The 16106-nt window shown below is 41.4% G+C and overlaps 1 protein-coding gene across 9 annotated transcripts in view; it reads right to left on the bottom strand.

Annotated features, from left to right (window-relative positions):
• Window positions 1–16106, bottom strand: part of CALD1 (caldesmon 1) — a 181670-nt gene that overhangs the window by 51398 nt on the left and 114166 nt on the right. The gene's annotated exons all lie outside the window — the stretch shown is intronic.

The following is a 16106-nucleotide window of genomic DNA, read 5'->3' as shown; positions in this document are numbered from 1 at the left end:
AGAAATATTTTCATGTGCTCTAGTCAAAACAGATTCTGTAATGCATGGGGTAAATCATTAAGATAACCAAAAATAGCTAATTTCACTGTATCATGGGCAGTCTTGTCATTTTTACTTCTAGTTCCAGAGTTAGGTTTCTAAATTAGTTTAATCTACTTTGTAGCTAACCTAAACCCACCTAGGGATGTATCCAGAAGCGTCTACTGAAGTGATTTTATTTTATCTCCAGACATCTTAACCACTTGCCCAACTGATAAAGATATCCAAAAAGTGAACAAAAAATAACAGTTCAATTTGGTTATTGAATGACTCAGAACACTAGGTTGACTGTTTTTGATCCAAATGTTAGTAGCCATAACCCCCAATAACGTTGTATTATGGTAACATTGTATTATGGGCTTGTGCTCTCTAGAGCTACACTTTGGAACAAAGTGTCCAATGGCCCTTTTCAGACCCCATTTTATTTGACCTCACAGAGGTCTTTGACACTGTTGACAATACCTTCCTTTGTGAAGTTCTCTGCCTACCGTTTATTTTGTAGTTTCCTTTGTGTCTTCCTCAGCGCTAGTCTTTTCTTACTCAACATACTTGCCTTGGGTAATCCCATCTATGTTTATTACTTGTTAGTCAATTTTTAGGTGATGGTTTTCGAATTTATATTCCTAGCTCAGGCTGTTCTCCTGAATTTCGAAATGACCTTTCTTCTTTGGTAATGAAATTTCCAGTGAGGAAGTTGAGAGTAATAAGTTATTCTGGACATCTGATTAATCCATCACTCTTCCAAAATTCAAAACTTCTCCCCATGTTGGTACTACACCCTCAGATCTTCTTATTTTCAAAGATGGATGGTTTAAAATACTTTTAAAAAATTCCTCAGTCATATCATCCTATCCTTGCTACAGATAGCAATTTCACAGTTTCAGGATGTGAAGTTGGGTTAATATTAAAAGAAAAGTCAAATGAAGAAGCATTTACTAACTAAATTAAATATCAAGAGATGAATAGCTTGCATGAACACAGAGAAAACATGAAAAATTTAACTTCATTATTTATGCCTTTGAAATGGAATCACTATTTTTGCTGGCAGAGAATTTCACTCTCTACATGCATGGAAAATAAAGTTCCAATAATACCCATGTGTCTAGAAGTTGATTTTGGTTGAAAGCACAATTCTCTGCTGTTAGGTTTAAAACAACTGAACTGAATTTACCAACCTGAGAAGAAACCTGTCTAACTCGTTTCGTATACATATTGTATTTTCTTTAAAGGTTTCAAAGCGTCAGAAAGAGAAAGAGGCTGGCCCTGCCCACTGGGAGCTGGATGACACAATAGAGGATGCATCCGGAGCAGTGGTTCTCAATCTTGGCTGCACATTAGAATCATCTGGGGGAACTTTTAAAAATCCTTCTGCCCAAGCTGTGCCCCAGATCAATTAAATCAGACCTGCTGGGGTATAATCCAGGCATTAAAGCTCCCCAAGTGATTCCAGTCTGCAGCCAGGTTGAGAAATACTGATTCATGATGAGTGACTGAGGAACAGTTCGGGCCAGATGCAGTCACGTTCAGAGGCAGCGTAGAGTCATTCAGAAAACAGTGGACAGAGGAGTCATGGGCAAGTCTTCAGAGATCAGAGTGGAAAGAGATGAGGCCACTTGTTCTCAGGATCCTGAACTTTCTTTTTGTTTCTTTTATTTTTTAAAATTAGGGTACATCAATATTGGCAAGCAGAAAGTGAAAGTTGATATTTTTGTGCAGATAAATGTTTAAACTTATTAAACATTGGTTAAATACACTGAATGGTCTACCCCTTGTTCTCTCCATGACCAAATTTGACTGAGTCTGAGGTCGCCTTCCTTCTGGTGGCAGCCCCTCAACCTCCTTTCAGGATGAAAACTTCACTTCACTCCACATTCCCATCCTTCCTCCATCATGGATGGTCGGTGTCAAGATGATACTCTTAAAGCTCAGCTAAGCTATAAGCGAGAAAACAATTCTTAGTGTCTGTTTTACAGAATTCGAACTGTAAAAAGAGAAAAAAAAACTAGTTCGGGAGCCAGCCAAACCAACGAGGTACCTGCCAAACCACACCTTATCCTCCTCGATCAGCAAAAATACCATCCACCGCCTGACTCCTCTTTACCTCACCAATAGGAGCTTGTTCATTCCCTTATTAGGACACTGGCAGTGGCGAGGGAGACTGCTCGTGTCTGAGGCCCAGGGTGGCTTCTACAACATGTGCAGTTCATCAAAAATGAGCAGAGGGTAACAGGCACCGAGGGAGGGGACTGGAAAAATTAAATCCTCGCTGTATGGGAGAAGAATCCATCTTGGTACGCCACAATTATGGTTTTGGATTAAAAAAAATTTTTTTTTACGGCCAAACCAAAAAAACACAATCCTAATATTTTTTTTAATGCATGTTTTTGGAAGGGTATTTTTGAAACTTAGTAATGAAGTCAAGGGAATTTTAAGTTGGATGCTTCCAGGGTGTTGAATATGTATAATCAGTGAGTATCTGGTCTTAACCTTAAGAGGGGCTGGGCTTGGATGGTCTGTCCCAGTTCTAAGCATACACTTGAACCTACAGATATCATTTGCTTTTTTTTTGAACCTGAAGCAAAATAAAAGCCCTGTCCCCCCTTCTGTCTTTCTGCTTCTCACCTGTCTACAGCGGTCCCCTCTCCATGCTCTGACCCTTGTCCTACCTAGCTAACCACCTTCTTCCTTTGTTCACAATCTTCCACTGCTTAAACCAAGCTTTTTTTTCTACGATATTAGTACAACTGGGGGCAGCTTCCAAGTCAAAATGAGATGCCGTCCTGTTACGATGTGTCAGCAGGGCTGTCCTGTTAATCCCATCCTGTTTAGTGGCTAAGCTGTTTTCAGAGCCAACTCAGAAACTCAGATCCATCCAAACAATAATTTGAATCACAATTCTAACTTTCTAGAGTTTATAAAACACTTCCATCAGGTACATGCTTTAATTTTATCTTTAGAATGTCAGTGAGGCAGACACTACTATCATTCCTGCTTCGCAGTTGAGGAAATAGGCTCAGAGAAGCTGAGTGACTTATATTCAGAGTCAGGACATCATTATAATTTGGGACTTTTCTGATTGATGCTCTCTTCCGTCTCAGAGATGTCATAGAATTGTGGTGTTCTGCTCAGATGAAGCTCTGAAGCCTACCAGAGAGAGGTTAAGTCTTCAAGTTCCCCCAAGGACCTTTAAACAAAAGGTGTTTAGGCGGCTGGGAGACTGTAGGAGGCCCCAGGAATCACTTTGTCCTCCGGGGTTGGGCTGCTGCTAACAACCAACTCTGCCAAATTTGACTCTGCGTTAAAGTTGTAAGTTTAACATTTCTAAGACTAATAATCTAAATACAATAGCCATTGTCTGTTTGAAATAATAACATTGGTGACAAAAAAAGAGGAATGTACTAGACCTGCCAGCCTTGACTGTGAATGAGTGAAGCAAACATACAGATTGTTTAAAAAAAAATGAGGAAGCTTATTCAATGGTGATAACTCCCATTTGTGCAGTCCAGGCATACCTCGGAGATACTGTAGGTTCAGTTCCAGACCACCGAAATACAGCAAATATCACAATAAAACGAGATACATAAATTTGGGGGCTTACACAAATTTTGTGGCTTCCCAGTGCACGTAAAAGTTATGTTTACACTATACTGTAGTCTATTAAGTGTGCAATAGCATTATGTCTAAAAAACAACTTATGCACCTTAATTTAAATGTCTTATTGCTAACAATGCCAAAAAATTATAATAGTAATATCAAAGATCACTGATCACAGATCTCTATAACAAATATAGTGATAATGAAAAAGTTTGAAATATTGCAAGAATTATCAAAGTGTGACACAGAGATAAGAAGTGAGCAAATGCTGTTGATTAAATGGCACCAATAGACTTGCTCAACGCAGCGCTGCCATAAACCTTCAACTTGTAAAAAACACAGTATCTGTGAAGCTCAATAAAGCGAAGCACATAAAATGAGATCTGCCTGTACTGACTAGGTGTCAGGCAATGGGCAGGATGCATTTCATCTAATCCTTACAATAGCACTGAATAGACACGATGGTTCTTATTTTACAGTCTAGAGGAACAAACCGGGCACAGAGAAGTTAAGTAACTTGCCCAGGACCATACACATAGGATCTTAACTTGCATCTGGCCGGCCCCAAAGTCTGGGCTCTTTGCACAACAACGACATAGTACATCCCTTTCTTTCCAGGACTCAGTTCTCTAACTTGGACAGGGCAGGATTTAGAAGTTAAGATATGGAGAAGTTCAAAATTATTCGAAGAGTTTATTTCTTTAAATTGGCATAAGAAAGCCATGTGATTATTAATAACAGTGAAATGAGAGAAGTTGCCAGTTTTTTTGGGTTTTTTTTGTGGTACACGGGCCTCTCACTGTTGTGGCCTCTCTCGTTGCAGAGCACAGGCTCCGGACACGCAGGTTCAGCGGCCATGGCTCACGGGCCTAGCCGCTCCACGGCATGTGGGATCCTCCCAGACCGGGACACGAACCCGTGTCCCCTGCATTGGCAGGTGGACTCTCAACCACTGCGCCACCAGGGAAGCCCATGAAATGAGAGGAGTTGCCAGTTTTATGGAAATACCTTTCCACTATGGGGGAAAGGTACACTCATTGCCTCTTTGTAGGGCCCTTAAAGCAATATGTACTCCCCTGGGCTGGTTATTTAAGGTAGAGTCATGAAAGATCAAAGACTCTCACTAGACCACTCCTCTCACCCCGTCCAGCCCTGCTCCACCAGGAGGAGAAGCTTGCTCATCAAGCAGGATCTGATGTCATATTACAGTTGCTGCCAGATTCTCCCACTCAAAGACCAGAGGTTAGAGCTGTGAAAGCACAGGCCGGGAATAACATCCATTAAGTGTTAGCTGGAGAAAGCAAGGGAGCCACCAGGAGCCAGCTTGGAGCCAGGAGCCAGCCATTACACACCCACACAGGGAGGAAGCGGGCTAGCGAATCAAGCTCTCTGGCCTCATTTTCCTCATCTGTAAAATGGAGACAATGGTGCTTAACTTGTAGTGCTGTTGAAGAATTAAATAAACTCGTACTTGTAAAGTACTAGCACAGTGCTTGGCACACTGTAAGTACTGTATGAGTGTTAACCATTATTATTATTATTGTTATTGTTACTATTATTATCCTCTTCCTCCTCATCATCATATGGGAAATAGGTTCTGCGCTTAGATGTCTTCTAAGGTATGCTGCTGTTTCCAAGCTTGAAGGGGAGAACTGGGCAGAAACATTTTTCTAACTCAAGGATCTTAAACTCATTTTCATTGAGAATATTAACACCAGAGAAGGCTGAGACATGCAGAACAAATACAGGAAAAAATTCTTTTGTTGTTATTCCCTTATTCCTCCTCTGTTGACTATCCTGTCTCTTTCTTTTTTGAGCAGTGGAGTGTGGAGAGGAAGAGTAGTGGCTAAAAATGTGCAATAAATGTGCAATAAGTGGAATGCCCTTTATCTCTCATTTTCCCTGTCTCTCTCTTAGTCCATGTCACTTCTCATTAAAATGTGGACGGAGGGCTTCCCTGGTGGCGCAGTGGTTGAGAGTCCGCAGCGGGAGAGGCCACAACAGTGACAGGCCCGCGTACCGCAAAAAAAAAAAAAAAAAAAAGTGGATGGAAATTTACCATCAGACAGCTTTATCTTCCTATGCCAGAAAACACTCGTGTCCCAGTGGAAGAGGATAATCCCCTTTTCTATTCTCCTTTGGGGCTGGCTTAACACCCAAACTTAGTGGAGAATTGATGGTTCAGAACTCTCCGCGTGGAGGTTGGTTCTGAGTGTCACTGGAATGGCTTTAGACAGATGGCCTGGCACTGCCCCCATATCCTTCAGCCAGCTGGCATTTTAATTGTACTAGAAAATTATCCCACTTACTGCTTATGAATTAAACTATGCAATGTCACATTAGAGTATTTTAAATCTTTCCGTACTTGTTATGGGTTGAAGTGTGTCCTCTAAAAATGATTGGTTGGTTGATCACCTAATCCCCAGGACCTCAGAAGTGTTCTTATTTGGAAATAAGGCATTTGCAGAGGTAATCAAGTTATGATGGGTTATTAGGATGGGCCCTCATCCAACAGGACCGGTGTCCTTATGAAAAGGAGGAAATCTGGACACAGAAACAGACATGCATGGAAGGTACACTAAGTCAAGAAACACAGAGAGAATGTCATGTGAATACAGAGGACTGGGGTGACGGATCTGCATGCCAAGGACGGTCAAACTAAGAGAAGCTAGGAGAGAGGCCTGGGACAGATTCTCCCTTACAGCCCTCAGAAGGAAACAACCCTGCCTGTTAGTTTAAGGCACCCAGTATGCAGTACGTTGTTACAGCAGCCCTAGGAAACTAAACAGTACTCAATTTAAGGATCGAATGGTTCTACTTTGTTAATAATTTTTTCCGACAATTATTAGCACCTTTTACTGTTTATTTAGGTGAGTGGTTCATTACATTGAACTAGTAGCCTATCTGATTTATTAAGATGCCTTCTGTTGTAACTTATAATTTTACGCCCTCATATGTTCAGTTTTCACCTTTGCTGTGTTCCTTTTGCTCCTCTGTTACCTGAGGATCTTGGTTTGAGATTTACCTGTAGCTCTAGGTGGGCTCATAAAACTAGACTTCTTAAGCTTCTAGGTGGAGGGAATGTTTTACAGGGTCTCCCTCCCCACCTGCCAGTCTTCAGATCTAAGAGAGTCAGATTTGTAATGCTTCCCCGGGTCAAACTGAATGTTTGAGTAAGGTCAGAAATTAAAAAATGTATACCAGGGAGGGAGAGTAAGTGGAAAATAAGTCTTTCCCGTAATACTAACTCATATAGGCCTGAGACGGTTCAATCTCTGACTTCAAGGCTGTTTCCCTTGGGGTGAGAAGAGACTGTACATACTTCCTGGGTGTCCTTCACTCACTGAGGTTAAAAAGAAAGCCCCAGTGATGCTTGAGTCTGAGGAGCTTTTGTCCTTTTGTGATCAGGAAGTATCCACTACTCAGCAAACTCCTATCAGAATACCATTTCCACATTATGCCTCTCCAGGATGCATAAGGTTTGCTCAACTTATGGAGACCTCAGCAAACTCTAAAATGCAGAGGTAAGGGCCAGGTTTGTTGCACTTAATTCTAGGAACTCTGTATACTAATATAATGGGTCAAATTGTGTCGTCTCCAAAAATATGTTGAAGTCCTGACCCGCAGTACCTCAGGATGTGACCTTATTTGGAATCAAGATGTAATCAAGTTAAGATAAGGTCATGAGGGTGAGCTCCAATCCAAAATGATTGGCATCCTTATAAAAAGGAGAAATTTGGACACAGAGGCAGACAGAGGGAAGATGATGTGAAAAGAAATAGGGAGAATGTCATGTGAAGTAATGGAAGCATTGGAGCTCTACTGCCACAAACCAAGGCCCAGCTGGGGCCACCAGAATCCAGAAAAGGCCAGGAAGAATCCTCCCCCTGTAGGATTCAGAGGGAGCATGGTCCTGCAGACACCCTGATGTCAGGCTTCTATCCTCTAAAACTGTGAGACAGAGACAATGAGTTTCTGTTGTTCTAAGACACCCAGTTTGTGGTACTTTGTTATGGCAGCCCTAGGAAATTAATACAACTCATCACAGTCACTCATGCTTTCATGAATACCTGGAAGCTACCTCAGACTCATCGCCTAGACACCCAGTTAATGCCAATAATTATCACTGTTAATCACCCCACACACATTTTTTTTGTGTGTGTGTGTGTGCGGTACGCAGGCCTCTCACTGTTGTGGCCTCTCCCGTTGCGGAGCACAGGCTCCGGACGCGCAGGCTCAGAGGCCATGGCTCACGGGCCCAGCCGCTCCACGGCATGTGGGATCTTCCCGGACCGGGGCACCAACCCGTGTCCCCTGCATTGGCAGGCGGACTCTCAACCACTGCGCCACCAGGGAAGCGCCCCCCCCCCCACATTTCTTTGAGCACTTACTAAGTGCCAGGCATTGTGCTAACTATTTTACATATCTTTTCCTCATTTTATAGACAAATAAACTAAGAAACTCAGTGAGATTAAGTAATTAGCTAAAGGGCACATAGTTAATAAAATGATGCGACTAGGATTTGGGTCCAACTTTATCTGGATTTCAAAGTTAATATTCTTTATTTATACTCTCCTTACTTATCAAGCTTACTTAAAGACTGGTGGCATCGAAGTCTTTGGCAAACAAACCCCTACTTCTTACTATATCCTCCTTCACAATGTGTCTGGTTTAGGCCAATTTGGAAAAGTAGTAATTTTATATTTTGCCCCAAGTCTATTTTTAGCAAATTTCTTTTAACTTCAGAGTTATCCAAAGTACAGCAGTATAGGTTATCATTTTTAAGTAGGAAGTAAATGGAGCAATGAAAATCTGAGATGAAGGGCTCCTCTGATTTTTCTAGAGTAGATGGATTTTTTGAACACACGTCAATCACAAACTGAATTCATCTGCCTTTTGCCCCAGCATCAGTTGCTTTTTTGGTGTAAGATATCAAGCCATTTCTCTCCTGGGGTTTTTAGGAAAGGGAGTGCTCAAAGGGAAGGGGAAGGTAGAAAATTTAACACTGCTTAAACATCCACTGTGGTTTACACACCTTCACATAACTAATTCTTTTAATTTTCACTAAACCTGCAAGACAGATACTATAATTTTTTCCCCCCACATATGAAGAAACTTAGGCCTAGTGAAATTAAGAGAACTGCTCAAGTCACACACTTAGCAATGATCGAGGTCTAAACACAGATGTGGGAGTCAGGATACCCGACTCTAGTTTTCATGTGCCAAGAATGGGACCATTTAGTACTTTGAAAGGTGGGTCTGGTCAGTAGAAAGAGTATTGAGACACTTTTTCCCAGCCAACAGTGTGTTTAGCTCCAGAAAGACTACTGGAGAAATGGCAGAGGTGAGCGATCAGTTCCTCTTTAAAGCCATCTCTTCTGTTCCAAAAGTTCAGCGTACCTAGGCCACCTTGGACCTTAATTTACTCATTAAAAAGTTGTGTGAACACCATTATTTTCAATTCAGTTCTGAGACATATCAGAATAATTCATTAAGTAGCTATGGAAATTACACAAAATCTATAAATATCATGAAATCATATTAAAGGTAGGTTGAAAAAATTACTTAAATTTTATGTATTTCATGTACTTTTCTCTGGAAACTATGCAAGGTAATTATAAACTATGGCCTTTGGTGGGGTATTGCTGATCTGTGTAAAGAATGTTTTCACTCTTTAAAGAGGAAATGTGGCAAATTTATTTTCTTCTTCTTGGGATGAATATAGTCCTTATTTTATTATACTATTATTTTTAAAATTTTTTTATTTTTTGTGGTACGCGGGCCTCTCACTGTTGTGGCCTCTCCCGTTGTGGGGCACAGGTTCCGGACGCACAGGCTCAGCGGCCATGGCTCACGGGCCTAGTCGCTCCGCGGCATGTGGGATCTTCCCGGACCGGGGCACAAACCCGTGTCCCCTGCATCAGCAGGCGGACTCTCAACCACTGCGCCACCAGGGAAGCCCTGATTATATTATTTTTTATATTATCTCAGTTGCATACAAAGTGAAAGGTACAGTGATTTGGAGAATCGAGTTCTAGAAAAGGTGAGTGTAGACATTCCTGGTAAATATCAGAAAGAAGTCATGGAAATAAAAGACATGGAGAGCTGATGTAGCAGGCAGAGCTAGCCTGGAAGAGGCAAATGTCTAGTGTGGGTTAGGCCCTAAATAGGAATTAATCAGCATAGAAAATATCAGCCTAAAATACCAGGCCCTAAATAGGAATATCAGGACTTGAAAGAAGCATTCTAATCAATGTCTGCATGAGATGAGGTTTACAATAAGGTTACAAAGAAAAAGTGAAGGATCAGTAAGAAAAGTACCATATTTTTTCTATAAGTTTATTGTTTTAAACCCTTCTTAATAAAGTTATCTCCTTTACTGGTTACTTTCATTTAATGTCAGTTGTTTTTAATAAAAAGCAGTCTTAATACCAGTGGAAATGAGTGTTTATAAATCCAGTGGGCTAGAGCAGATACTATCAGGCAAAGCATACCCCTTCACAAGTTGGCTCATGAGTTAAACACCCACCGACCACCTAGTTGCTTCCTTGATTTTACAACCAGAAAAAGTATTTAAGGGCAGAGGAAAGAGGATGACCTGACTGAGCTTCTTAAATACAAACCTAGTTACAACATCACAAACAAATGCCACTCAGATTTTCACTTGTGAAGTTGCATAATATTACAGCCCATGCAAGGATCTTTCCACAACTCTATAAAGAACAAATGGTCTCTCTAAGTTGTTCCTCTGATATTAAATTTTAATCGGGAAAAATAAGGCTATTTAATAATAACTTGCATTTGTTATGTACTTAGTTTTTTCCCGTATACTTTAACGCACGTCATTGTACTGGATGGTCTTACCACTCTGCAAGTTACACCAAGCAGGCATGAGCATCTCCATCTTACAGCTGCGTTGCAGCGAGATGAAGTGGCTTCCTGGAAATCCCAGTCTGATTAGTGAAGGAGCTAGACCAGGATCCAGACCCTCTGATTCCCACCTGAAAAGCCTCTCCTAAACTTCCAGGCTGATCCCTGAGGCAGGCAGCCAGTGTGGTCAGGGTTACCAAGATTATGTAACATGTTCAGTCGTTTTCAAACTTCAGTTTGCAGCTTCTGAAATCTACTTAGTAGTTTATGACTAGCATTTTTTAATGATATATAAAATATAGAAAATCAGAGGGCAAGAAACTAAATCACTATATCAAAGAGATATCTGTACTCTCATGTTATTGCAGCATTGCTCACCATAGCCAAGGTATGGAAGCAACCTAAGTGTTTATCAGTGGATGAATGGATATATATATATATATATATATATATATATATATAAATAATATGGAATATTGTAACATATATAATATATACAGAATAATATGGAATATTATTCAGCCTTTAAAAAGGACACCTGAAACTAACACAACATTGTAAATCAACTATACACCAACAAAAATTATTTTAAAAAATGAAGAAGGAAATTCTGCCGTTTGCAACAACATGAATGAATATGGAGGGCACTGTGCTAAGTGAAATAAGCCAGACAGAGAAACACGAATACTGCATGGTATCACTTACATGTGGAATTAAAAAACAAAAGTTAAACTGGAATGGTGGTTGCCAAGGGTTGGAGATGGGGGAAATGGGGAGAGGCTGGTAAAAGGCTACAAACTTTTAGTTATAAGGTGAATAAAGTCTTAGGATCTAATGTATAACACAGTGACTATAGTTGATAATACAGTATTGTATAACTGAAATATGGTAAGAGAGTAGAACTTAAGTGTTCTTACCAAAAAAGAAAAAAAAAGGTAAGTATGAGAGGTGATGAATTCGTTAATTAACTTAATGATGGGAATCCTTTCACAATGTACAGATCTATCAGATCATCACATTGTGCATTTTAAATATATTATGATTTTATTTGTCAATTATACCTTAATAAAGCTGAAAAAAATCTACAGCACAACTTGAAAAGAGGAAAATATCAGAGGGTGTACATAGCAAGAGTGAGCACTGTTTTGTGAAATATTTGTTTCAAAGAGATCTGTGTGTGTGTATGTATATATATGTAGAATACTGAGTCACAAAATAAACTTAAGTTTATTATACTTAAGTTTATACTTAAGTATAAGTTAAAAGAAACTGGTATTTCTTTCAGAGGGTCAGAGGGAAAGAGAAAACAGGAAAGCACTGATGTGGCTAACGCTGATCGGGTGGCTGTACTGCTCTGATGGCAGCCACAGCCCTGATGGATCTGGGGATGTGCATATGTTGGGTGATGGCTGTGCGAGGGCTGAAGAAAGATTCCTGCAGTGGGTGGGAGGTTAAAAGCCTAGATAATCTTGAAGCCAGAGTCTGTGTTTTGTTCCTTTTTATGTTCTTAGTGCCTAGTCCAGCAGCACTAACTGGCACAGGAAACCCTCAATGAATATTTGTTGAATGAATGCATGGAAATGAGTGAGGTTTACAGATTTTTAAAGGCTCCTCTTAAAAATTCAATTAGGCTTGGAAATGAATTCAGGCAGTCCTACATTTATGAAAAGCTTGTTTCCAAAACCTTAATTTGCAAATTGGATTTTGGAACTTCAAACATTATTATACATGGCAGCTGGGATCTTAGGCCAGCCCACAGCTACCTTTTAAAACCCAGGATATATCTGAAGCTAGTAGCAAGAAAGGAAGCTGCATTTCTACGGGATAAAGGCATCCTCGCTGGTCCAGCTAGGAATGCCAGGGGCAAACTGGCCTCCAGATGGCAGAAGAGCACCCCCCCAGCCCCCATTCCTCTTGCCTTAGCTGGCCCCGCCTCTGCAAAGCCATTCTGGGGGGACTGGGAGGGACGTGAGAAGCAGTATGAAGTGAGGGCTCATGTCAAGGATAGAAATAGGTCAAAGGTCAGGAAAGGGAAAGAGGAGTGAGCAATGCAAATTACCTCAACCAGGAAGGAAAGACAGGCCTGTGGCCACCAGGCACTCAGCCCATGTGCTTGTGGCCAGGTGGCCAGTAAGACACACGCAAAAAAGTCGAGACCAACTCCATAAAGATTTGGTGTAGTCACCACTGCAGGAGAGATTCAGCAATATCATTTATAGAGTGCCCCATACGTGCAAAGTACAATTGCCTGTTTTTCTGCCATTCTTTCTTATTTTTTTATCCATTAACAGCAAGTAGTAATTTCACCTTTAACCAGATAAGCGGTCCAGTAAAGTCAATCATTTAAAGCCAATCTTTGAACCCAAAAGTGAGCAAAAAATGGCCAGTTTGGTGTACAAACCAACAGTCACAAAAGGTACATGAGCTTTACTTTGTAACAGAGAAGGCACCTGAGTGCTCCGCTGCCCAGACGGTTGGCTTTTTCCTTGAACACGATTCTAACAGATGGGGCTTCCTGATAGCCTTGGCTACACCCAAACAGAGTGGAACCGCTGAATGCATTAAGAGCAATTAGGAGAGAGAAAATAAATAAAAAGATAGAGGACAGCACACAATAATTGGACAATTTCTGGATGAGAGTTGTATCCACTGAGATACCACAGTTTCACAGCATGATTTAAAAAACTATATTCACAGTGACAATTCTCAGCAATGGGGAAGTGTTTCAAATGTATTTTAACATCTATTTTAAAGAAGGGAAAGACATAGTTTTCATTACAATTTTTTTTAATTGAGCATGCTGGGAAATTGTAATGCTACATTCCCCAGTAAGACTGAATAAACCGGGTATTTCTTCCCAAACTTTTCACAAAGCTGAACATGTTTACGTGCACGTCTTCTGTATCTTATACAATTATGCCAATTACTGATTTCCCTGACATGCTTTTAACTTAGTTTCTTCAGAAAACAGTGGGATGAACTAAATAATTTCCTATGTTTCTTTGATTCCATGGTTTAAAAATTTACATACCCTTCCACATTTGTTACAAAATGTGACAAAAGCATGGCTGTTTATAAGAAACCCAAAATCTTGACTCAAGAAGACTTCACAGGGCTTTGGGAAAATGAGAAAGTAAGTGGTGAAAATATTAGACTGCAAGTGACAGAATCTCTCAGTAATCTTACCAGGAACAAATTAAACAGCACCTTGAAATCTAAAGAACTGAACAGCCAATCACAATTGCCCCTGAAAATAACATGGCTCTGGATAGGTCTTGGCACTCAGGAATCTTAATGCACCTCATAAAAGAAACACTGCCAATCTCGCTCTGTAGGTGATGAAACTGAGATAAATTATCTGATGCAAATGCAGAGGAATTTAGAGCTCCTTTTGTTGGGCATCTGTTTTGGCATTTAACCTAAAACTTCTTCCAAAGCAGAAGGCACAAAAGCTTTGTGTGTTCTGATGACTCCAATGAAAAGTGTGAACTTAGATGAACTGAGTTTGATTTATCCAGTAATGGGAAAGCTAAAGAATATTTTTTTGAGCATTGGCACTGTGCTGGAAGCTGAAGGTTCCAAGTTCCAAAATAGTCCCTGCCCTCAAGTGGATTACCATATATTGCGTTGGCATTCTACTAGCCACTTTTGCTCACTTTTGGGTTCAGAGATTGGCTTTAAATGATTGACTTTACTGGACCTCTTATCTGGTTAAGGGTGAAATTACTACCTGCTGTTAATGGATAAAAAATAAGAAAGAAGGGAAATGAGGGAAGGGAAGGGAAGGGAAGGGGAGGGGAGGGAAGGGAAGGAACAGGCATGCTCACCACTAACTTTAGTTCAAGGTTAATAATAGAAGGGTGGACAAAGGATATGGAGAGAAAAGAAGAGCTGAGGAAGCCTTGTGGAGGAAGGTAGTATTTGATTTAGGCCTTGAAGAACAGGAAGGAAGTCAGGAACAAATGAGATAGAGCCCCTCATTCCTACTCTACTCCCCAATCACCCTCCATTGGTTACCCCCTACTACTCCCCATCTCTTCCTTACCCCACCTTACCCTACCCACTCCACCAAAACTTCCTTGGAATCCTAGGTCTCCATGGAACACTTCAGAAACCCCCATCTTTTTTAATGTCTCCATTTCAGAGGGGAAACTGAGGCACATAGACTGTTCTCCACGTAGGAAATAGAGTGAGCCAAGGAAGGGAGGTGGCATGATGAGTTTGAGGACCAGTGAGTGATCTCATTTGGCCGGAGCAGGGGTAGGTCAGAATGGGAAGGGATATTAAAGGCAGACTGTGGAGAACTTTGAGTGCCACGTTGAGGAGAGTGGGGTCTGTCTTCAAAGGTGGGGGTGGGAGGACAGGAGGGGACAGGATCAAAAAGAGGACAGAGACTGAAGCCGGGACCAGATAGGAGGCAACTGTAATTGCCCAGGTGGCGGGCGATAACTGCTGAAATTCAGGACATGAGAGAGTGATTAGAGAAGAGTGAGAGAGACATGGAGAAAATAAACTGATAGAACTGTGGGCATGATGGAGCGGGAAGAAACTCAGAACCAGGAATTCACACACACACACACACACACACACAGCAGACTGGGCTCTTTGCCCTGCATTCCAGGCTCTGTTGTTGACCAGCCGTGAACACTGGGCAAGCCCTTCACCCCATGTGCCTCAGTTTCCTCATCTGAAATGGTGGCATTAAATAAGATCGGCGTTTCTGAAGTTCCATGGAGACCTAGGATTCCAAGGAAGTTTTGGCAGAGTGGGTAGGGTGGGGTAGAGAGGTATGGGGAGTGGGGTGGGTGTGAGCAATGGTGGGGGTGACTGCAGCAGGGATGAGAAGCTCTAGATCCAAAACCACCTATTTCATCAGAACATCTCCTTTATGTAACAGGATTCCTTGTAACAGTAAATTTGCCAAAAAAAACCAAAGCCCCCCAACCAGTCTGATAACCACAGGAACATACAGATAACCTCTAACATCCCTTTGTGCTCTCACACTTGAGTGATCACACTTAGAGAAACTGGTTGTCCAAGAGATCTGCTAATATAGTGGATGTGGGTCTCATTTTTAGGACCCCATTGAGGTCCTGTTTATTTGATGAGCTGTTGCACAAATGCTGGAACAAATGGAACAACAACTGTCATGCTGAATCGATGCCAAAACTCTCAAAAATGGGACCGATTTACTGAAAGGCCATCTGGTGCTCTTACCCTTGTGCCTTACCTTTTCCCAAGACCCAGTGAGTTTTCCAAACCTCATAAACATCAGCGTGAAAAGGGCCCTTGCCTGCAGGTACAAAGACACTGGCTTCCCTGCTACTGACTGTTGTCTGGCTTTGGGTTAAGTGGAGTTGCCCCTCTGGGTTCCGTTTCCCTGTCTATAGAAGAAGAGCATTGCAGCAAACAGCCCTAGGGGCCCCTCTAGCTTGAACATTCCAAGATTCCAGGATCCTAAACTTTGGAGCCTGTTATCTGAACAATTGTCTGATCAATAGCACGTGCTCCGGGTCTTGTTCTGTCACAGTCAGATGGTCAGTGTATTAAGGGCTTTGGGCTGTTGACTCTAAGGATTGGGCAATGTGTGCTTTAGCCGAAGT

Source organism: Pseudorca crassidens, chromosome 8 (genome assembly GCF_039906515.1).
Source record: "Pseudorca crassidens isolate mPseCra1 chromosome 8, mPseCra1.hap1, whole genome shotgun sequence".
In the NCBI taxonomy this organism is placed as follows: Eukaryota; Metazoa; Chordata; class Mammalia; order Artiodactyla; family Delphinidae; genus Pseudorca; species Pseudorca crassidens.
The sequence above is the reverse complement of the archived record's forward strand: the minus strand, read 5'-3'. Positions and strand labels throughout refer to the sequence as shown.